Source organism: Haliotis asinina, chromosome 15, assembly GCF_037392515.1.
Source record: "Haliotis asinina isolate JCU_RB_2024 chromosome 15, JCU_Hal_asi_v2, whole genome shotgun sequence".
Lineage (NCBI taxonomy): Eukaryota > Metazoa > Mollusca > Gastropoda > Lepetellida > Haliotidae > Haliotis > Haliotis asinina.
In genome coordinates this window covers 21,969,531-21,988,044 of record NC_090294.1, presented here as the reverse complement: position 1 = coordinate 21,988,044, position 18,514 = coordinate 21,969,531, and the positions used below count along the sequence as shown (strand labels likewise).

General features: G+C 38.0%; 1 long non-coding RNA gene across 1 annotated transcript in view; it reads left to right on the top strand.

The window, feature by feature from the left end:
• LOC137265464 (uncharacterized) overlaps positions 1 to 18,514 on the top strand; it is a 345,969-nt gene that overhangs the window by 203,752 nt on the left and 123,703 nt on the right. The window contains exon 4 of the long non-coding RNA XR_010954932.1: positions 1,471 to 1,538. This is a non-coding gene — a long non-coding RNA (uncharacterized lncRNA). The remainder of the gene's footprint in view (positions 1 to 1,470; positions 1,539 to 18,514) is intronic.

Genomic DNA, 18,514 nt, shown 5'->3' with positions numbered 1-18,514 from the left:
TTTTTTATTTTGTGACTAGGTAGGAGAGTTGTGCAACCCTCTTTCCCACCCCACCCCCCCAAAAAAAATAGAAAAAATGTTTGGATTGCATTATAGCATGCAGTAATGAAGGCAAAATACGGTGGTTCTGCTAATACCATGGTATATCGTTTCACCACCAGTTGATTGTGGATTATATTGGATGTAGAAAGTAATGTGCATCTTTCAGAAAGATATGCATTCAATAATTCAAAAGATCCTGCACTATAAAATTCGTTCTGTTGCTATTGTTCACTCATTTGTATCTGTGTGGAGTACAAAACCTGGACCTTTAGCATGGTGAGCAAGCACTTTAACCATGAGGCCACCCTACCACCTGCTTAATAACATGTTACAAGTCTCCACCTGTCACCAGTCCCTATAAACGTGTTTCAGATCATTCAAATGCCACTTGATTCAGGGAGTGATCAAGGATTTTGGAGTTGGATGGGGATGGGTGCACATAAATCATGAAGTTCGAAGATTAGGGGAAAATACTCCTCGAGGAAAATTGTTTCATGGGAGATTTGCATCCCTACAGCCCCCTCTGGACACATCCCTGTTATTCATCAGCTGTTCCATATTTTGAAATGCTGATCTTCTTGTGATTAGTTCACAGGTAGACATCATACAGCTGTAGCATTGGCCCAGTTTACCTCCTAACTAACTTACACCCTTGTGATGGAGCTATTTTTGAATGGATACTTTTTGGATGAATGTTTTCCTTATTGTCATTAGCATTCATCTTATGGATCAATGCTTACAACCTCATGCTGGTATAGCACCAGAAAATCAATATTAAAAGGTTTAACCTTATTCATGTAAAAATAGGTAATTGTATGAACCTGCTCAACATGCTCACATGATGATGATGGAATCTAGCCTTGAAGTTCATATGGAACCCAGTTCGGGCAGCATTTATGTACTGATAACTTCATTTTGTAACAAAACTGATCTTATGTATCATAATGGCCTCTCAGCTTGAAATAACTTTACATTGCTACAAGGAACAGGAAGCCAAAATGTTGTACACCAGTCGCTGTAGAGATATATTTCCTTAGGCCTTATCAGATGTTGAACCTTTCAGACAATATTATATTGGTATTGTCATTAGAGACCAAATTGCCTAAGTCGACCATCTAACTTGAGGATGTAAGGTTTGTGAGCTACGCTGAGATGTTGTGGGTTGTAGTTTCTTCTATTGTTACTGTCAAACATCTCCGGTTGTCAGCTTGAGACATGGAGGAGGTAGTCTGTGATCTTGTCTGAGCCAGCAATTAGGATATTATCATGTTTTCTAATCCTTCAAGCTCAGATTAAAGTTTTTATTCATCACAGTTGCAAATACTTTCCCTATGATGTGAAGATCAAGTTTAGTGATTGTTCTTGTCTTGGTTTCAATGTTTGATCTGTTTGTGAGGTGTCTTTGATGAGGTTTATTCATGTTTTCAGGTCTGTCTGCCAACAAAGTCAACATTTGGAGTCCTGTATCCAGGTTCGATAGCATTGACGCTATCAAGGTAAGATTTAGGGTTTTTCTTCAAGCTGTAGTAAATGATTCATGTGAAGTTGGTGATGAACTTTAAACAGTTTATGTGCACTGCTGTAATTGTTGTGTCGCTGCTATTACTATATCAGTAGGACGCCATTTCAGGTCGGACCCACAGAAGTACTCATGGAAATAGATCTAGAATGGATTGGATTGTTTAAAACTTCATCCAAAATAGTTAGTTTTACAAATATTGAAATAAGTATGTTTTCACAATAAGGCCTTTTAATTTTGCCCTCTAATCATCATTCAAAATACCACTTTACAGGTATAAATAACAAAAAATTGCATGTTATCATCAAATTTAAGAACGTTATAACTTTTGTCACGATCACCAATGGGTAGTAACTACTACCTGGATCATTGTTTAGAGAGGAAGCAGTATTTTTATATGCATTGCCATGGTGATTAAGCAGTGTACAATCAAACCTATGAATGAATTCATAAAAAGAATAATAAAGATTCAACAGGAGTATGTGACTAAGAAATAAACTGAGAAAATCCCTAGTTCACTTATTTTTTTATATCAGTTAGGATAAAAGATGATTTTCATAAAATATATGATGTACTTTAACATATTTGTATACTATAGCTTGCATCAGAAATGTACATTTTGACTTAGATGAAATTTCAAGGGATAAAACTGACACGATTAGCTTTCCTTTTAACTCACCTATTCCAGATGTTACAATAAAGTGTCAAAAACATAAGCCAATTTCTCATTCAAACTACATTAGTTGTGTTAAAACCATGAAATATACATCAGGAAACACTTCATTTCTATTTCTGTGAGAATTTGTTTCCTCACTGCCATGCTAGCACTTCACGTTTAACATCGAACTCTTGTCCAGAAAAAACATCATTAATGAAAACATCAAGGTCATGATAAATACCTTTTAAAAGTGTAATTTAGATGGCGCAATGTTTGAGTTAATAGTTTAAACTGTGATGTATTTCTGTGTTTGTGGGATTTTCTGTCCAGCTAAAATGAACTGAAACACAGCTGTTTGAAATTAAAAGAAGAATATATCCACGACATGCAATCTGAATATAAACATTCATTAACTATCTGTATGTGGCAGTAAAAGTGTGGAAAGCATTCGTAAATCTTAAAAGATTTTGAAGTTAATCCAATTTTAAAATTCATTTCATTTTTAGAATGAAAGTTAAATATTTTTCATTAATGGTCCAGTAGTTCTAACATTGTTATGGAGGAAGGAAAAGTGTACATCAGTCTTTAACGCAGTGTTCAGCCAATAAACTAGGCAAGTGGTGAAAGGGACCTCTTTAGCATGAATGGTTCATATTCAAAACCTACAGGTCACCCCCAGTAGATTTTATGCAGAATCCTTCCCAACATGTAAGCAGTTTGTTGGTGAAGAATCCCTGTCAACATGCAAGATTTGTCATACTCCTTGAATCTTTTTCATGCATAAAATACTACAGCAACACCACAGTGGTGTCAGATCACAAATCAGATGTAGTTAAAGGTCACATGCAACGTAAAACACAACTTTGCAGATTCTGGTACCTTTCGGTATGCACTTACCGACACAAATCATAAAAAATGCCAATTCAACCTATAAAGTTGAAAAAAAACACGCTGAAAAAAAGCCCGCTAAATCGGAGTTCAAACGTTTCACTAAATTCCCCCCAGTGCTGGGGGGAAAACAGGTTTCAACAGCTGTGCTGCGCTGCATCCATAACGCATGCGCAGTGAATAGGTTCGCAGAGCTTGAAACAGTATGCATGCCTAACGTCTGAGGTCGTGAGCAGTAGTCTAATCTTGGTTGTGTACACAAACAAGTAAATAATCTAGTCGTTACGTAAAACAACTTGTTGATGTGTGGTAAGCAGTCTCTGTCACAGAGAAAGCTCAGTGTCTGGTTTATTCACACCTATATGTCTGTCTGCCTGTCTGCTAAAGACAGCATGCAATACACAGTTTCAATCATTGACCACGTGCAATTTGAACTTAACACCTATCAGACTATACGACATAAAGAAAATAAGTTGATTTATGACTTGTGCACCCGAGTGCCATGCCTGCCACATTATGTAATTAGGCAATTGTGATACACATGACATGTTTTTATGTCTGTGGGTTGCAAACAAACCACATTCATTTTTTTCGGATGACTTGATCTGACGGAAACTGATGCAAACTCTTGTCAGTTTCAAGTCCTGCTTTGTACTTGGACGATTGACAGATTCCAGCCAAGCAGCAGTTTACCATCTCTACTGACATGATTTTTGATTGGATCGAGCGCAAATTCAGAGTTTGTATTTTCCAAACCCAACATCTCTATATACATTCTTCATGGATAACAACTTCTTTTCGTGTATATGATTTTGTTTGACAACAGTATATGAATCCATACTGAAAAGACACATCAAGTACACAAAAAGAAGTTGTTATCCACAAAGAATCTTACTTTCTTGTGACTGGCTATACTTCTAAAATGCCCATCAAACAGATCATCTTTCTGTATACGCAATGAACCCTCAGCATATCAGCAAATGAACCAGCCAATCGGAAGCCGTTGTTACACTTGAGTGCATATCCACCTGCTATGGCTGGGTTCGGTCTCCCGAGGGCTTCGTTTCGGGGGAAGTAAGCCCAAGTACAAAATATTGCACTTTTGAATTGCGATTGTACGCATATAATTGTGTTTTTTTGTTTTTTTAAAAGCAGCAATGTATATTATATGTCATGAATAAGTGATAAATGTGTTTTAACTATGTTTGATTTTTTGGTTGCATGTGACCTTTAAGCATCCTTGGGAACAGAGAGTCTGTGGATGGGTGACCATGTTTAGCACCTTGATTCCTTAGAGTTTCTTGGACTTCAGTGCTGATCCACAACGATGCACACGTTATACATGTGGTCTCACCCCTGGCAAGTGAGTTTGTCCAAACTTTCCTCGAGGGTAATATTACAGTGAATAATTTGCTGTGACAAAAGGTGTAATCCCCTCAGAACCAGCAAAATATAACACTGAAAAGTCTGAAATTTTAAATGTTTTTGTATTAATCAGAAAGCAAGATGCAAGGATTCACAACAGAGGTTTCATGTACAATGCAACTGAGTTAGATCTAAAGTAATGGCTCACAAATATAATGTCAACTCACCAAAGTCTTGGTTTGAGTGAGAAACAGTTGTGCAGAATGTAACATGTCAAGTAGTCAGGCAGTGGTTATGTAGGTCAAGCATTGACGGAGAGACAGGCTGATATACTCTAGTTAATCTCTGTTTGTCCGTCGTCAACACAATAACCAGCTTTAATATATACACAGTCACCGATTCTTGAATGTTTGGCATGATATGACCATCGCCATTAACGTAGAAGCTTCTGGTAGTCTCCCGGAAGTATGCACAACTAATCAAAACGTATATTTAAAGGGAGATAATTCTAAAGTGCTACCTCATTATCTGTATCTATTGAATTAGAAACGTGTTGTATTACCAGTGTACTAGAATCAGAGGTCTCTGACTAGAATATACAAACAGTGAGACTGTCACAATTTGTTGGGAAGTTACTAAAGCAATGATTTTCTCAAAATTCATACATATCTTCATCATGCTTAAAAAGTTTTCAGAATTGAGAACAGGTGACAAAGTGAAATGTTTTTAAATGAACAAGTGCTCATGTGATAAAAAGAAGCAAAAGTATCCGTGGCCACAATTTATATATATATAGGGTCTATCACTTTATCCATCAAGACACATCATCCAAGTAAATACATTATCTTACCTCACACATAAATACCACTGTCTGATTTGCTGAGCGCTCTTCTGTTATTTTCTGTGTACCTCGTGTACAAGCAAGGTGCATTGCAATACTCCCTGCTGCCAATAGCAATGTATTCTGATACATTTTGACACAAAGGAAATTATATCTGGTACATATATGTGTACTGAAAAGTATCTGGTTTACCTTTGGCACATATAGAAAGATAGCTGGTGTATATTTAAACATACAGCACAGTACCTGGGGGAATATATAGCAAGTTGATCCATTTTATTTCTGAGTCAGTCATCAAGGTATATACTGCATACCTTGCAGCCATTGTGGCACCTTCATTAATTAACCTTCTTTTGCAACATCATCACAGTGCCCTGGAAGACGATACAGCATCAGAATCCTCAAGGGGACTTGAACCAAATAACTTTCAATAATTACAATTAATCAGGGCTAAAGGATAAAATCACACAGAGGACAAGGAGAGAGCTAATACCTTATTTGAGTTCTCTAAGTGCAAGCTGAATGTGGATTCTTTGAACAAATTTGTCACCAGAGCTCCATTATGCTTTTTATTAGGGTTATTGCAGGATTGGACTAGTCCACGAAGACTTGACCACTTACGTGACTGTTGGTCATTCTCTGTCTCCAGGAGACCCGTGAAGGTCCTGGGGTAGAATAGGCCTTCAGCAACCCATGCTTGCCATAAATGGCGACTATGCTTGTCGTAAGAGGCGACTAACGGGATAGGGTGGTCAGACTAGCTGACTTGGTTGACACATGTCATCGGTTCCCAATTGCGCAGATCGATGCTCACATTGTTGATCACTGGATTGTCTGGTCCAGACTCGATTATTTACAGACCGTCGCCATATAGCTGGAATATTGCTAAGTGCGACGTAGAACCAAACTCACTCACTCACTCACTGTCTCCAGGAGTGGGTCGTAGTCGCCTGATTAAGTTGATTGCTGGACATGGTTTGTCTGTGCCAGACTGGGTTGCAGACAGATCTAGGTTACTGTGTCAAGGTGGACTGGACACTACTTTGGACAGACTTGTCACGGTTTTCACCACAGATTTTTTGCTGTCCAATGGACCCATGAGGGTCCAAGGTAGAGTGGGCCTTTAGCAGCACATGCTTGCCATGAAAGGCGACTCTGCTTGTTGTAAGGTGCAGCTAACAGGATCTGGTGGTCAGACTCGCTGACTTGTTAACACATGTCATCAATTCCCATTGTCTGATCCAGTCTCAATTATTTACAGACCACCTCTGTAAAGCTGGAATATTGCTGAGTACAGTGTAAAAGTAACCTCACTCACTCCCAATCAACTGGGAAGGTTGAGTGAGTGAGCTGAGTTTAATGCCACATTTAGCAATATTCCAGCTATATGGAAGCATTCTGTGAATATTTAAGTCTGGGCCATTCTATCCAGTGATCAACACCATGAGTATTGATCTGCGCAATTGTGAACCGATGACATGTATCAACCAAGTCAGTCGACCCTGACTACACAGTCCTGTTAGTTGTATAGATGACTGGTCAATTCTTACATGTATCTTACGTAGAATAGATGTGTAAATTGTGACACTTAATATATATTTGTTGCTGAGAATGAAATAATTTGTGTTACTTTGATTGCTTACATTAACAGAATTATTCACTTCAAAAAGGTTTTTTCTTTCTCACTAGGTAGTGACAAGAGAATATTATTATTTAGAATGCTATGTTTGATTTGTTTTCTTCTTACAAAGTTACAAAGATGGAGTGGTTGTGAAAAGAAAACAAACTCAAAGTTGTCTGATTGATTCCTGTTGGTTAAAACTATACTTCCAATATGAGGTCTCCTCAGCACTGGCAAAATCTCAATTCAACTGACCATTTTTGTAACACCCTCATTTAAATTTGACTCAGCATTATCTTTGTCAAGTGAGCACACTGACAAAGTTAAAACAATGTGTTTTTCCTGGCATTCGAATGAAATATTACAGGGTATGAAACTCCCCAGGGATGGTTAGATGTAAGGCAGCCCTGACCAAAACTTACCTGTCCTCACAAAATACTAGTTTACTTATTATAATAATTAATAAACAACTAAAACTAAAAATATTGAAGAAAAATGAGATACTAGTCTAAGTTTTAACCAGACTGTCATGCAGGTGAATTTTAGAATCAGACAGTTGAAAATAACTGTTTTGGATGGTCGGGCATGCAAGTATTTCGAGCGCTAGTTATCCGCTACATGAGGATTATCTACCTCATTATACTGACATTCATAGAGTGGCTCCCTGATCCCCATCTTCTGTCCCTTTTTTGTTACTGAAACAACCAGCACAAGTCTTCAAGCTTAAGGCTGATTATTTGCCAAGACTACAACTTAGTCTACTTGCATCATACCTATGAGCTTGACAAAAAGAAAAATATCTAACACTTGAATCACTATTGGTCTTCCTCCCTCATTAAGAGTGAGTGAGTGAGTTTAGTTTTACGCCACACTGAGCAATATTCCAGCTATGTGGCGGCGGTCTGTAAATAATCGAGTCTGGACCAGACAATACAGTGATACAACACGAGCATCGATCTGCCCAATTGGGAACCGATGACATGTGTCAACCAAGTCAGCGAGCCTGACCACCCAATTCCGTTAGTTGCCTCTTACGACAAGCAGTCGCCTTTAATGGCAAGCATGGGTTGCTGAAGGCCTATTCTACCACTGGACCTTCACAGGTTTCCTTCATTAAGAGGGTGATGGGGTAGCCTAGTGAGTAAACTGTTTTATCATTATGGCTAAGACCTCAATTCAATTTCCCACATGGGTTCAGCATTTGAAGACCATTTCAGGTATCCTCCTTTGTGATATTGATGGAATATTGCTAAAACTAAACTCATTCCCTCGCTCTCTCATTAAGCTGATACACCATGATATAGTCTTATATGGTCCAGATATGTCTGTTTCTCCAAATTACCCATTCTTCAAAAAGCTGTCAGATATTACTGATATTTCATTCAAAGAGGCTTAAAACCTTGGCTATTCCATCCACAACAAACAGAAAGAAGTTGAATGCCAAATTATTTTCACTCACTGTTTCAAGACGACTTTGACAATAGCCATTTTATCTCAGTGTTCTCGCAAATGTCTCTCACAGACGACAGTTGTGTTTGTTTTCATTCAGCATCAGACTCAAGGGTTCTGTCGTAATGTTGTTTCAAAGTCTTAATGTAGTTATAGTACATATGTTCAGTCTGGTTTGATTTTTATCTTATGTCTTACAAGTCTTATTTTGTTAGCAGAAGAACTGAATTGTTTTATTTGGCCAACAAAGGATCTGAATGCCTTAAAATAGTTCTGTTTCATCCTGGCTACAAGTTAAATGGTGTGTGTTACTTTCATAGCATTATCTAGTCACCATATGGATGGACTGGTTTCAATATATTACTAGTGTTAAGGACAATTAATGGTAGTAATAGGTCTGGCTACTTATGTGAAAGGTAGAAACAACTTACATGTTTTTCTTTCGGCTATTTGATTACAATGCCTGGTGCATTGACCGCATTAGTTGTGTAAAGCTGTCACTAGGTGGCGCCACATTTGCTGCAGGGTGTCAACAATCTACAGACTCCCACACATTGGCACAGACTGAAACAAGAACCATTAATTTGATATTTTTACTCTACAATACCTTGTTAGTTGTTCATACAAGGCTCTTTGTATGAAGGAAAGATGGATTGAAGGAAAACCCAATAAACCCCTTGTTTACCATTGTTTTGAATATTGATGTGTATTTAATCTTTAACATTTTTATTCAGTTACATAGTGAGGATGAATTGCTCGAATTTAAAGGTTAAATTGAGTTTCTGGACACTTTTGTAATTTAGATTATTGAAGTGTGTTTAATGAAGGGGACATCAATTGTATCTGAAGATGCATGCTTTTATCAAAGCAAAGTTGGCCAGAAGACTGATGCTTAGTTTCTTAAGCCATGTGTTCAAGAAGCACATGCACAAGTGCTGACAGTTTTTGATTCATTAACCTGTGCTGTCTCCATGCTTTCTCACATGCCTGGCTGTCCCTTTCTCAACACTTCTCCCTTGTAACAAGCAGGGAACTGTGTCAGTATTTTATGATAGTTTGTTAAACAACTTTTTCATTTGGGGACAAAAATTCTGCAAGACCCTCACAGAGTTGGTATGATGTTTTAATTTTGATCTGCTCTCGTTGAGTATTTTATGTTTATTAATTTTCGAGTTAGATTGCAATTCATTGGTCTGCGTTTGAGCCAAACAGTCTATACAGTGCAGGGAGGGATAGGAAGTAGGGGAAATAATGTGGTTCAGAGACTGAGACAGACCAGTTAGGCAGCAGTTAGGCTGCAGTGGGGAACACTATTGAGATTGTTCAGGTGTTCTTGAGGCAAGACTGGGGAGAAAGTAACTATGTCTTATGAAATCACAAGAGATTGTGTTTCCTTCAGTTTCAATAAGTCGACCATAACACACACTTCTTCAATTACGCTTTGTGCTGTACTATGAAGGGAGGAGCAATGAAGACAGATGATGCATCTCTCCAGAACAAGTCTTTATTACCATCTATTGACCATAACTTGTCTGATAGGCCCAGCCTGGACGACTTAGTTGTCGCTGCTACCATGCTACTGTACTACAGTCTGATACTGTGGAGGTCCTATTGTGTCTCAGTACCATTTATTGGTAACTTTTCTTGTTTTGTTTTCTCCATTGTAGAAGGTAGTTATCATGCATCCCCTGTGTTCAAATATTGTGTTTTTTCTGTGATGGGGTTGGGTTGGGGATGAGGATGGGGAGTCCTTAGATGGGTGACTGTGTTTGGCAGTTTGATTCCTGAGAGTTTTTAAGATTGCACTTCCACCCCACAACGAAGCACACATCTGGTAAATGTGGTCTCACCTTGGACAAAATGGCCTCTGTTCACCCAGCAGAAATGAGTACCCAGTGTGATAAAGTTATGTGACTATGAAAGAGCTTTGGCAGCTTGGATCATCAAGGGTAAGAATAATCAGTGTGTTTGGACACTTTGAGGAAGCATTTTGCATGGAGCAATGCACTTGATAAATTAACTATTGTTGTTATTGTTAGTGTGTCAGACCCCATTTCAATTTCTGTTCATGGTCACAGAGGTGGTAGGCTATCCTGGTGATTAAAGCATTCATTTATCATGTTGAAGACCTTTTAAAGTTCAGTTCCCCACATGGGTACAATGTATGAAGCCCATTTCTGGTGTCCCTGGTGTGATATTGCTGAAAGTAAATCATACATGTCGATATTTATGAAACTTATTAAATAATTTAAGCTTTAATAAGTCAATAGTGGGATTGTCAGGCTTGCTGTGCTATTCTATCCCTATTGCATAGCTACTGATACAAGGGAATGTCAGAAAGTAGTGATCCTAGCTATATTCTTGATGTCCAAGTGTCCATTTTATTGTGAAGAGATCATTAGCAAAGCCATATCCAAAGTTTCACATATGTGGGTAATGTGGTTCACGAGGTATGAGTCCCCACAACACATTGGGGTATAATATTTGTAAAATAATAGCAGCAAATGAAAATGATATGTCATGTGGTACCTCTTGGATAATGATATGTCCTCAGCTGATATGTAAAATATGTTCAAAGTGGTATTGAATGTATTCCCATCATAATCAAGAGCCAAAGATTTGGATTGCTTGATTTAGATTTACACAGGGGCTATTTTATAAGGACGCAAACATCTTCATCAAACACAACTTTTGTCCCACCAAGGATGTTAGTGTGGTAATGTCAGGAGAAATATAGGCCACCTTAGTGTATCAATTTACCAAACCTATCTTTCTTCTGAAGTGGTTGAAAAGGGTTGCTGCATTAACTGACTTTTTGTGAAAATAAATTGATGTATTTTTGCGATATGAATCTCTGAGGAATGGCGTTGATTAACCACCCTCGAGGACTTGATTGAACCCTTGATTAAACTTTGAAGTGGCATTGATAAAAAACTGGTGTAATACTTCGGGGAAAAAAACAAAACATTTTCAGAGTGTAAATCAGGCAGGAAAGTTGTCGTCCTGATCTGGAAGAGAAATATTACTTTATTTCCCTCACAGGAGTAAGAAATGTTCTCTGTAAAATCTTTCACAAATTTTATGTCCTCCTGCTGTTGTTTCTGGAATTACTCCGTTCTTTATACCGCTTTTATTTGTTTCAGTTTACGTTTTATTCATCTTGGTTGCATTCTGTACAATGTATGCATGTTAAATCTTGATCGCGAGACACCTTTCTGATGCAAGGTGACTCATAAAGTTACACTTCATTTCTATCTGGTACTCAAGTGTCTCTTAAAGAAAGTTTACTAGCGTGCAATCAAAGATACTGAGGTGGCTGGTGAAGCTAGGCTGCTGTCTTCCACAGATGTACTTGATGACTATTAACTTGAAACACAAGATTGAGCAGCGCGGAAAGATTCTTTCTAAAATGTCTTCTACATGGGTAGTTATCAGTTCTAAGTGAATATGTGTTAGATACATGTAATCTGATAATGCTATCTAGTCTGTCTCTCGACCCAAGAGAATAAAAATTTTAGAGAGTCCAATTAGTGCTTTGATTGTCTCAGACCTGCCATTAAAATTGCTCTTCCCCAGAGAAATTAAAAAGTGCCCAATCTTTTCAGATGTTTAAAGAACGAATAAACTCACATTTCTTTTTACTCTTTTTACCATTACATATGAAAGACTTGTGGTTAGTCTTAAGTGGAACACCAATTTTTTACTTATAAAATGTTTGGTTAATTAATACCAAGTGATTAAAAAACTTCCTTCCTTCCCTTCTCGCTTCCTTCCCTCTCAACCACCAGCAAAACCACAGATGGGTCATGTAACAGTTTAAGTAAACTTAGCTCTCAGTGTTATTTGTTACACTCCATCACTGTGTCTTACAAATCCTAGCAGAAGGTCGCGTCAGGTAACCTTTGAGCGACCTATGACCATCCAGTCAAAGGCGGGACGGTTGAATAGATTTAACCAATCAGACAACGACTACTACTGAGGGATCGGAGGGACTTACAAAATATTCAGGACACTGACACAGACCTCTCTACAAACAGAAATCTGCATATAACACAGTTAAATGACCTACAGTGTATGCGTTTTTGGGTTTCTGTTGACATGGTTACCAGCAGCTAATATTTCCGCAATATGACATCCTTGAATATTGACAAAAACACTATGTTTCCAACCATTGTAACGCGTGCCATGTGCATCACCTGGAAGAGAGCGTATGCTAAATAGCATTCAGAATTTTTCAGGTACGAACCTTTTTGAGATAAAAAATTCTGAAGGTATGTGCAAATGTCCACTTTTGTAATTTGGTAAGCTGCGCTCTGATCGGTCAATCTCAAAGGTTACCTGACGCGACCTCCCATACGGTTTTGTTAAACTCATTATCAGTAGTGGAGTGTAACGAGAAGTACTGAGACTGATTACTTTGACTGGGTTATGTAACAATGTGTAACAAACTCATCAATTTGCTGATTTCTCAACGTCAGTAAAGACATATGGAATCATTAGGTTGCCATCAAATACTCCCATGTGTCAGTGATTGTGTCACCATACACGGATTTCCAGGGCACCCCTCAATTCGTGCTAAATATGTTGTTTGTGAATGTGAAGTGAGCATTGTGGAAGCCTGTTCATTTAGTCAGATGGTTTGACACCTACCTTGCTTCCAAGTTAGGAGATGCTATGTAGATTTGTTTCCATCGAGTTAAACAAATAAAAACTATTTACTAGTAAATGATTGATAACTAAAAGGATTTTGCATGACACAACTTTTAACATAAGGATTTCTTTATCAGAAACGATCGAGGCTTTGGTGGATATGACAATAATATTGTAAGTAGTATTATACTGACCTCCACCTCGCTTCCAAGAGTAACATTGTGATGGTATAAGCATTTTGCATGGAGCAATGCACTTGATAAATTGATTATTGTTGTTATTGTTAGTGTGTCAGACCCCATTTCAATTTCTGTTCATGGTCACAGAGGTGGTAGGCTATCCTGGTGATTAAAGCATTCATTTATCACGTTGAAGACCTTTTAAAGTTCAGTTCCCCACATGGGTACAATGTATGAAGCCCATTTCTGGTGTCCCTGGTGTGATATTGCTGAAAGTAACATTGTGATGGTATAAGCAATGTCATGCAAAATCCTATTGTCTATAAATGCATATTCTACTATTAATAGAAAGCAGTTTAGATTTTGTGACTCCTTGTAAACAATCCAAATTAACATTTATTCTCAGACTGGTGGATCTCCACGACAGGGGTGCCGCCATTTTTTTTTTTAAATCATGGCGTCACAGTCTAAAGTCAGTTTGACAATCAATTAAAATATGGCTTGTTTTATCAGGTTAAAAGATCAAAACTACACCCTACTCATGATGAAATATGTTGTTGAATTATGACCAAAAAGATTTTGCATGACACTGCTTGTAACAGAATGCTTTATATCCATTATAACACAAGCGATTTTGCTAGAATCGTCAATGAAAACAAATTGTGTCTCGGAAAATAGGCCAAGCTGGTGGCTAAATTAATTGGCAGTAGATTATGAAAACATAACGCTTTCATTTTTCAAAACAGTTGTCACGATTGCAGGTTTAGACAAACCTAGAAACAAGATAATTCACCCCTGAAATGTAGATGAATACAGCAGCAACTCGCATAGGTATATCCCATGTTACATTACAGAGGCACGCCCCTCTGATTGGTTGAAATTTCATTTGCGGGAGAGATTTGTACACTGTTGTCCAAAAGGTCGATTTAAGGTAATTAAATGTCAAAGTTTTAATGACGAGGTTCCATTTATACTGATGTCAATAAATGATTTATGTATTTGTATGCCCCTAGAGTATATGTGATCCTTAATTTGCCATTATGTAACAGTTCAACTGAGAATGAAATATTATCACATCTCTTTCCGATGTGGGTGTGTGGCTAAGCCTCCTTGTATTCATGGAATATCAACTCAAAGTCTCAGTTTGTTTAGTCCAAAACTCCACTGTTACAACAAGGTTCCAACATTTAGATGAAAGTTAGTAGCAACTTGATGAAACATTCAATGTAACTGTGTTGAAACTGAATCGTAACCATCGTAGTTAATAGGTTAAGGTTATTTTAAACATTAGGTGAATCTTTCCTGGTGAATACAGACTTTAACCTGCCCTTTTCTGCAAAACAAACCTTCAAATTTACCACTTCATGCCGCTGACCACGTTTTCCTTTGAACCCTCAACTTCCACTCATAACGTTATCAACTTATCTTCCTTGAGAGAAAAATTACTGTGAGCAGTGAGTTGCACTCAACTTAATAAAACTTAATGTCTCTCAATAGTTGATTCCAGTGCACTGACTCATATTTCATTGTCCCATCCGCCCACTCACTCACTCACCATGCCACCCATCCACTCACTCATTCATCGATTTGCTCCCTCATTCTTTCACTCTCTCACTCACCCGCTTGTTTGTTTACTCACTTACCCTTTCTCCCACCCACCCACTAACCCATTTTCAGTTCAACATTATTGCATTACAGTCGCCTTGATTTTTAGGTTCACAATTACAGTTTCCAATACAAAAGGGTACTCTTACACTGTAATAGCACTGAAGCCCATACCAAGATATTAGAGAGGATTAGCATGTAAATCTCTGAATGCTTCCTAACCATACATGGTGGACTTCAAGTATCTGAGAGATTCACATATTTTCTAGTAAATACAAATTCTAAGCACAGAAGCATGTACTCGATCTTAAAGTGAGATTTAAATATTGCTCTTTCCACACATTGCAGCTTCTGAACAATTGTACTCATACCGTTCAAATGACCATCTCCGAGATTCAGTTACTCTTGGATGGCAGAATTCTACAGACCACGCCACAAAGTTTGATTCAAGGAGTCTTTTTAGGACCTCTGATTGCAGCCTGGGGAGAATGAGGAGGCAAATGGGGTATTTTTGAGGCGATTTATGTCTCCAGACTGATTGAAATGCTTACATAATCCACAGTCTTGACGCTAAACAGTAAATTTGCTCGAGAGTAACCTTTCATTACCAACTCTACTTAAGTCGTTTAAAGTCATTGTGAATTTACAGGAAGGATTTTATCACATGTAAGGTGTGTTTTTGTGGAATTGATTTTCTAGGGTGTATTTTTTCTGGAATTACTACATTGGTGAATACCAGACAATGGATACAATTTATGGTGGATGTTATGACATATATGGTTTGACTGGCACTTCTTAAGCATATTGTCCATGTTGGGAAGATTGCATCACTTCTTTCAGTGAGAAACACTCGCACTCATTTAAACACCAAGGCATAGGGAATAAACACTTGTATCACTCAAAACGTTTGGTTCATTTCCTTTCCATATTTGGTTTCATGGCATTTTGGCTGACTCATGCACTCTGTCCTCAATTTCCCACATGGCTACAATGTGTGAAGCCCATTTCTGGTGTCCACCACTGTGATATTGTTGAAATGTTGCTAAAAGTGACATAAAACTATACACATTCACTCATCATTATATTTTTGACGAAACCGCAGATGCCAAAGTTTTATTTTGACTCTGTTATTAATTGATCCTTTGAAGATACAGGAAGTCTGGATGGTTCAGACTGATTACACAGGGGAAGTTATATACAGCTTAATAAAATGATCAGTGAATATCTTGAGAATTTATTATATTATTTTGAAATGGCTCATTGATTCCATGAGTTAGGTATCTCAATCTCTTGAAATAATAGTTCAATAAAATGAGGTTAAAACAAATTAGGGATTAGTAATAAACACGCATTCAGATGAAGACAAAACCAAAATGAGAATTAGCTCTGTCCTGATCGAACACTAATCCCATCCATGCCTGAGCGTCTGACTGAATGACAAGTTACGAGGGATAGGTGGCACTTTTAAGGGTACTACCTATAAGCTTTCAGTCTCCTGTGATATCTAATTGCTCATTTGTAAAGATTTTCCAGTATAACCTCACACAGCATTATGTGGAGTTTGTTCAAGCATGAATAGACAGCCTAGAAAGTAATATACTCACTGTCAGCCGAAGCAGGGATCATGGCCTTACTCTGCCTCTCCATAACTTACAGCTGTCCACCAATTCCCCACATGGGTACAATGTGTGAAACCCATTTCTGGTGTCCCACACTGATATTGTTGGAATGAAAGCAACATAAACTCAGGTTGTCCTGAATGTTTTAGTATTTTTTATGAATTTCTGCAAAAAAATATTTGCTTTCTTAATTCGATATCATTGGAAATTAAAAAAAACCAAAACAACAACTAAGGTTTTTATTTTATAGAGTGTAGTATTTATACTTTCATTGCTGTTTTTTTTTGGTTTTTTTTTTACATTTTATTTAGTGTTTATCTGTCTGGCTGAGAAACTCAATTGCTGTAGTCAAAACAGATAAGCAAGTGAGTTGGGTTTTAAGGCACTTTGGGCAATATTTCGGCAATATCTCGTTAGGGGACACCAGATATGGGCTTGAGTTATTGTGCCCATGTGGGAATCGAACCCAGGGTTTTCAGTGAGATGTGCAAACACCTTAACCACTGGGCTCCTCCACTATCTCAAAGTAGATCTAAGCAATAAAATTCTGAACTGTTTTTGAAATTAGTTTTAGAATCACATAGTTGTACTGTGGGTCTAGATGATTCATATTATTGGGCTTTGATGTCCTGAACTGAAGGTTGTGATAAAATGATTCTTGAAATTTGTTGCAAACTCATTAGGAGTGAACATTTGTAGGATTAGGCTACGGATAGGGCATGTGACAATTGAATAATCTGTGGGAAATGGGCACGGATGAGGGGGTGAGGATGGGGTGTGGATAGGGGATGTGTCATGTATAATGTGTGGGGAATGGGCACGGATGAGGGGGTGAAGAATGGGCATGGATGAGTGAGTGAGTTTAGTTTTACGCCTCACTTTGCAATATTCCAGCTATATGGTGGCAGTCTGTAAATAAGCAAGTCTGGATTGACAGCCCAGTGACCAACAGAATGAGCCTTCAAACTAAAAGTGCTTTATGGTTCAACTTCTTTATTATACAAGGTCACAACGTTTCGAGACAGATTCTAGTCTCTTCTTCAGGTGAGGTGAGGATAAAACTAAAGGGTTGTAGTAAATATACACATAACAGTAGACCGATAACAATGGGTAACAAGATATACAGGTTTGTATTGATTGATGTACAGGCTTCGACTGATTGATGTACAGGCTTCAACTTATGTACAGGCTTCAACTGATTGGTGTGCAGGCTTGTGTTGATTAGGTTAACGAGTTACAGGTAAAGGTCTACTGTTATGTGTATATTTACTACAACCCTTTAGTTTTATCCTCACCTCACCTGAAGAAGAGACTAGAATCTGTCTTGAAACATTGTGACCTTGTGTAATAAAGAAGTTGAACCATAAAGCACTTTTAGTTTGATTCCTCCAACTTCTAAATGCCTTTGAAACAACCTAGCATGAGCCTTGATATGCGCAGTTGGGAACCAATGACATGTGCCAACCAAGTCTGCTATCCCGATCCTGTTAGTCACCTGTTACTACATGCATAGTTGCTGTTTATGGCAAGCATAGGTTGCTGAATGCAACCCCATCCCCCTGTAAATGCCCCTGACTTCAAGGGTCAGGGGCATTTACAGGGGGATGGGGAGCTTGCAGTTGTCAATTCTTATGAAACATTTCATTACAGCCAGCATGACCATTAAAAAAATACTTTTTTTTCAATTTTTTTTTGTTTTAAAAGCCTGAGACCTCTTTATTCTCTTCTTAACACCGAGCCTCTATTCCTTCAGCTGTCATGTACAGCAGGGGCAGTGGGGTAGCCTATTTGTTAAAGCATTCACTTGTCACATTCAAGACTCATGTCACACCCAAGCTCATTTCTGGTGTCTCACTCTCTGATATTGCTGGAATGTTGCTAAAAGCACTCACTCATGTACAGTTGACAGATTATTACGTAACGATGCAAATAATACTGTAGCTAATCTGCCAGTTTAGTCAGTCAAATCTTAGTATGGCATTGATGGTATGGATGAAAAAAGAATGAACTGGTTCTCTCAACTTCTTGATTGATGTATATGCATATCTTGTCATTATTTTCCCTGCCATATGTAACAT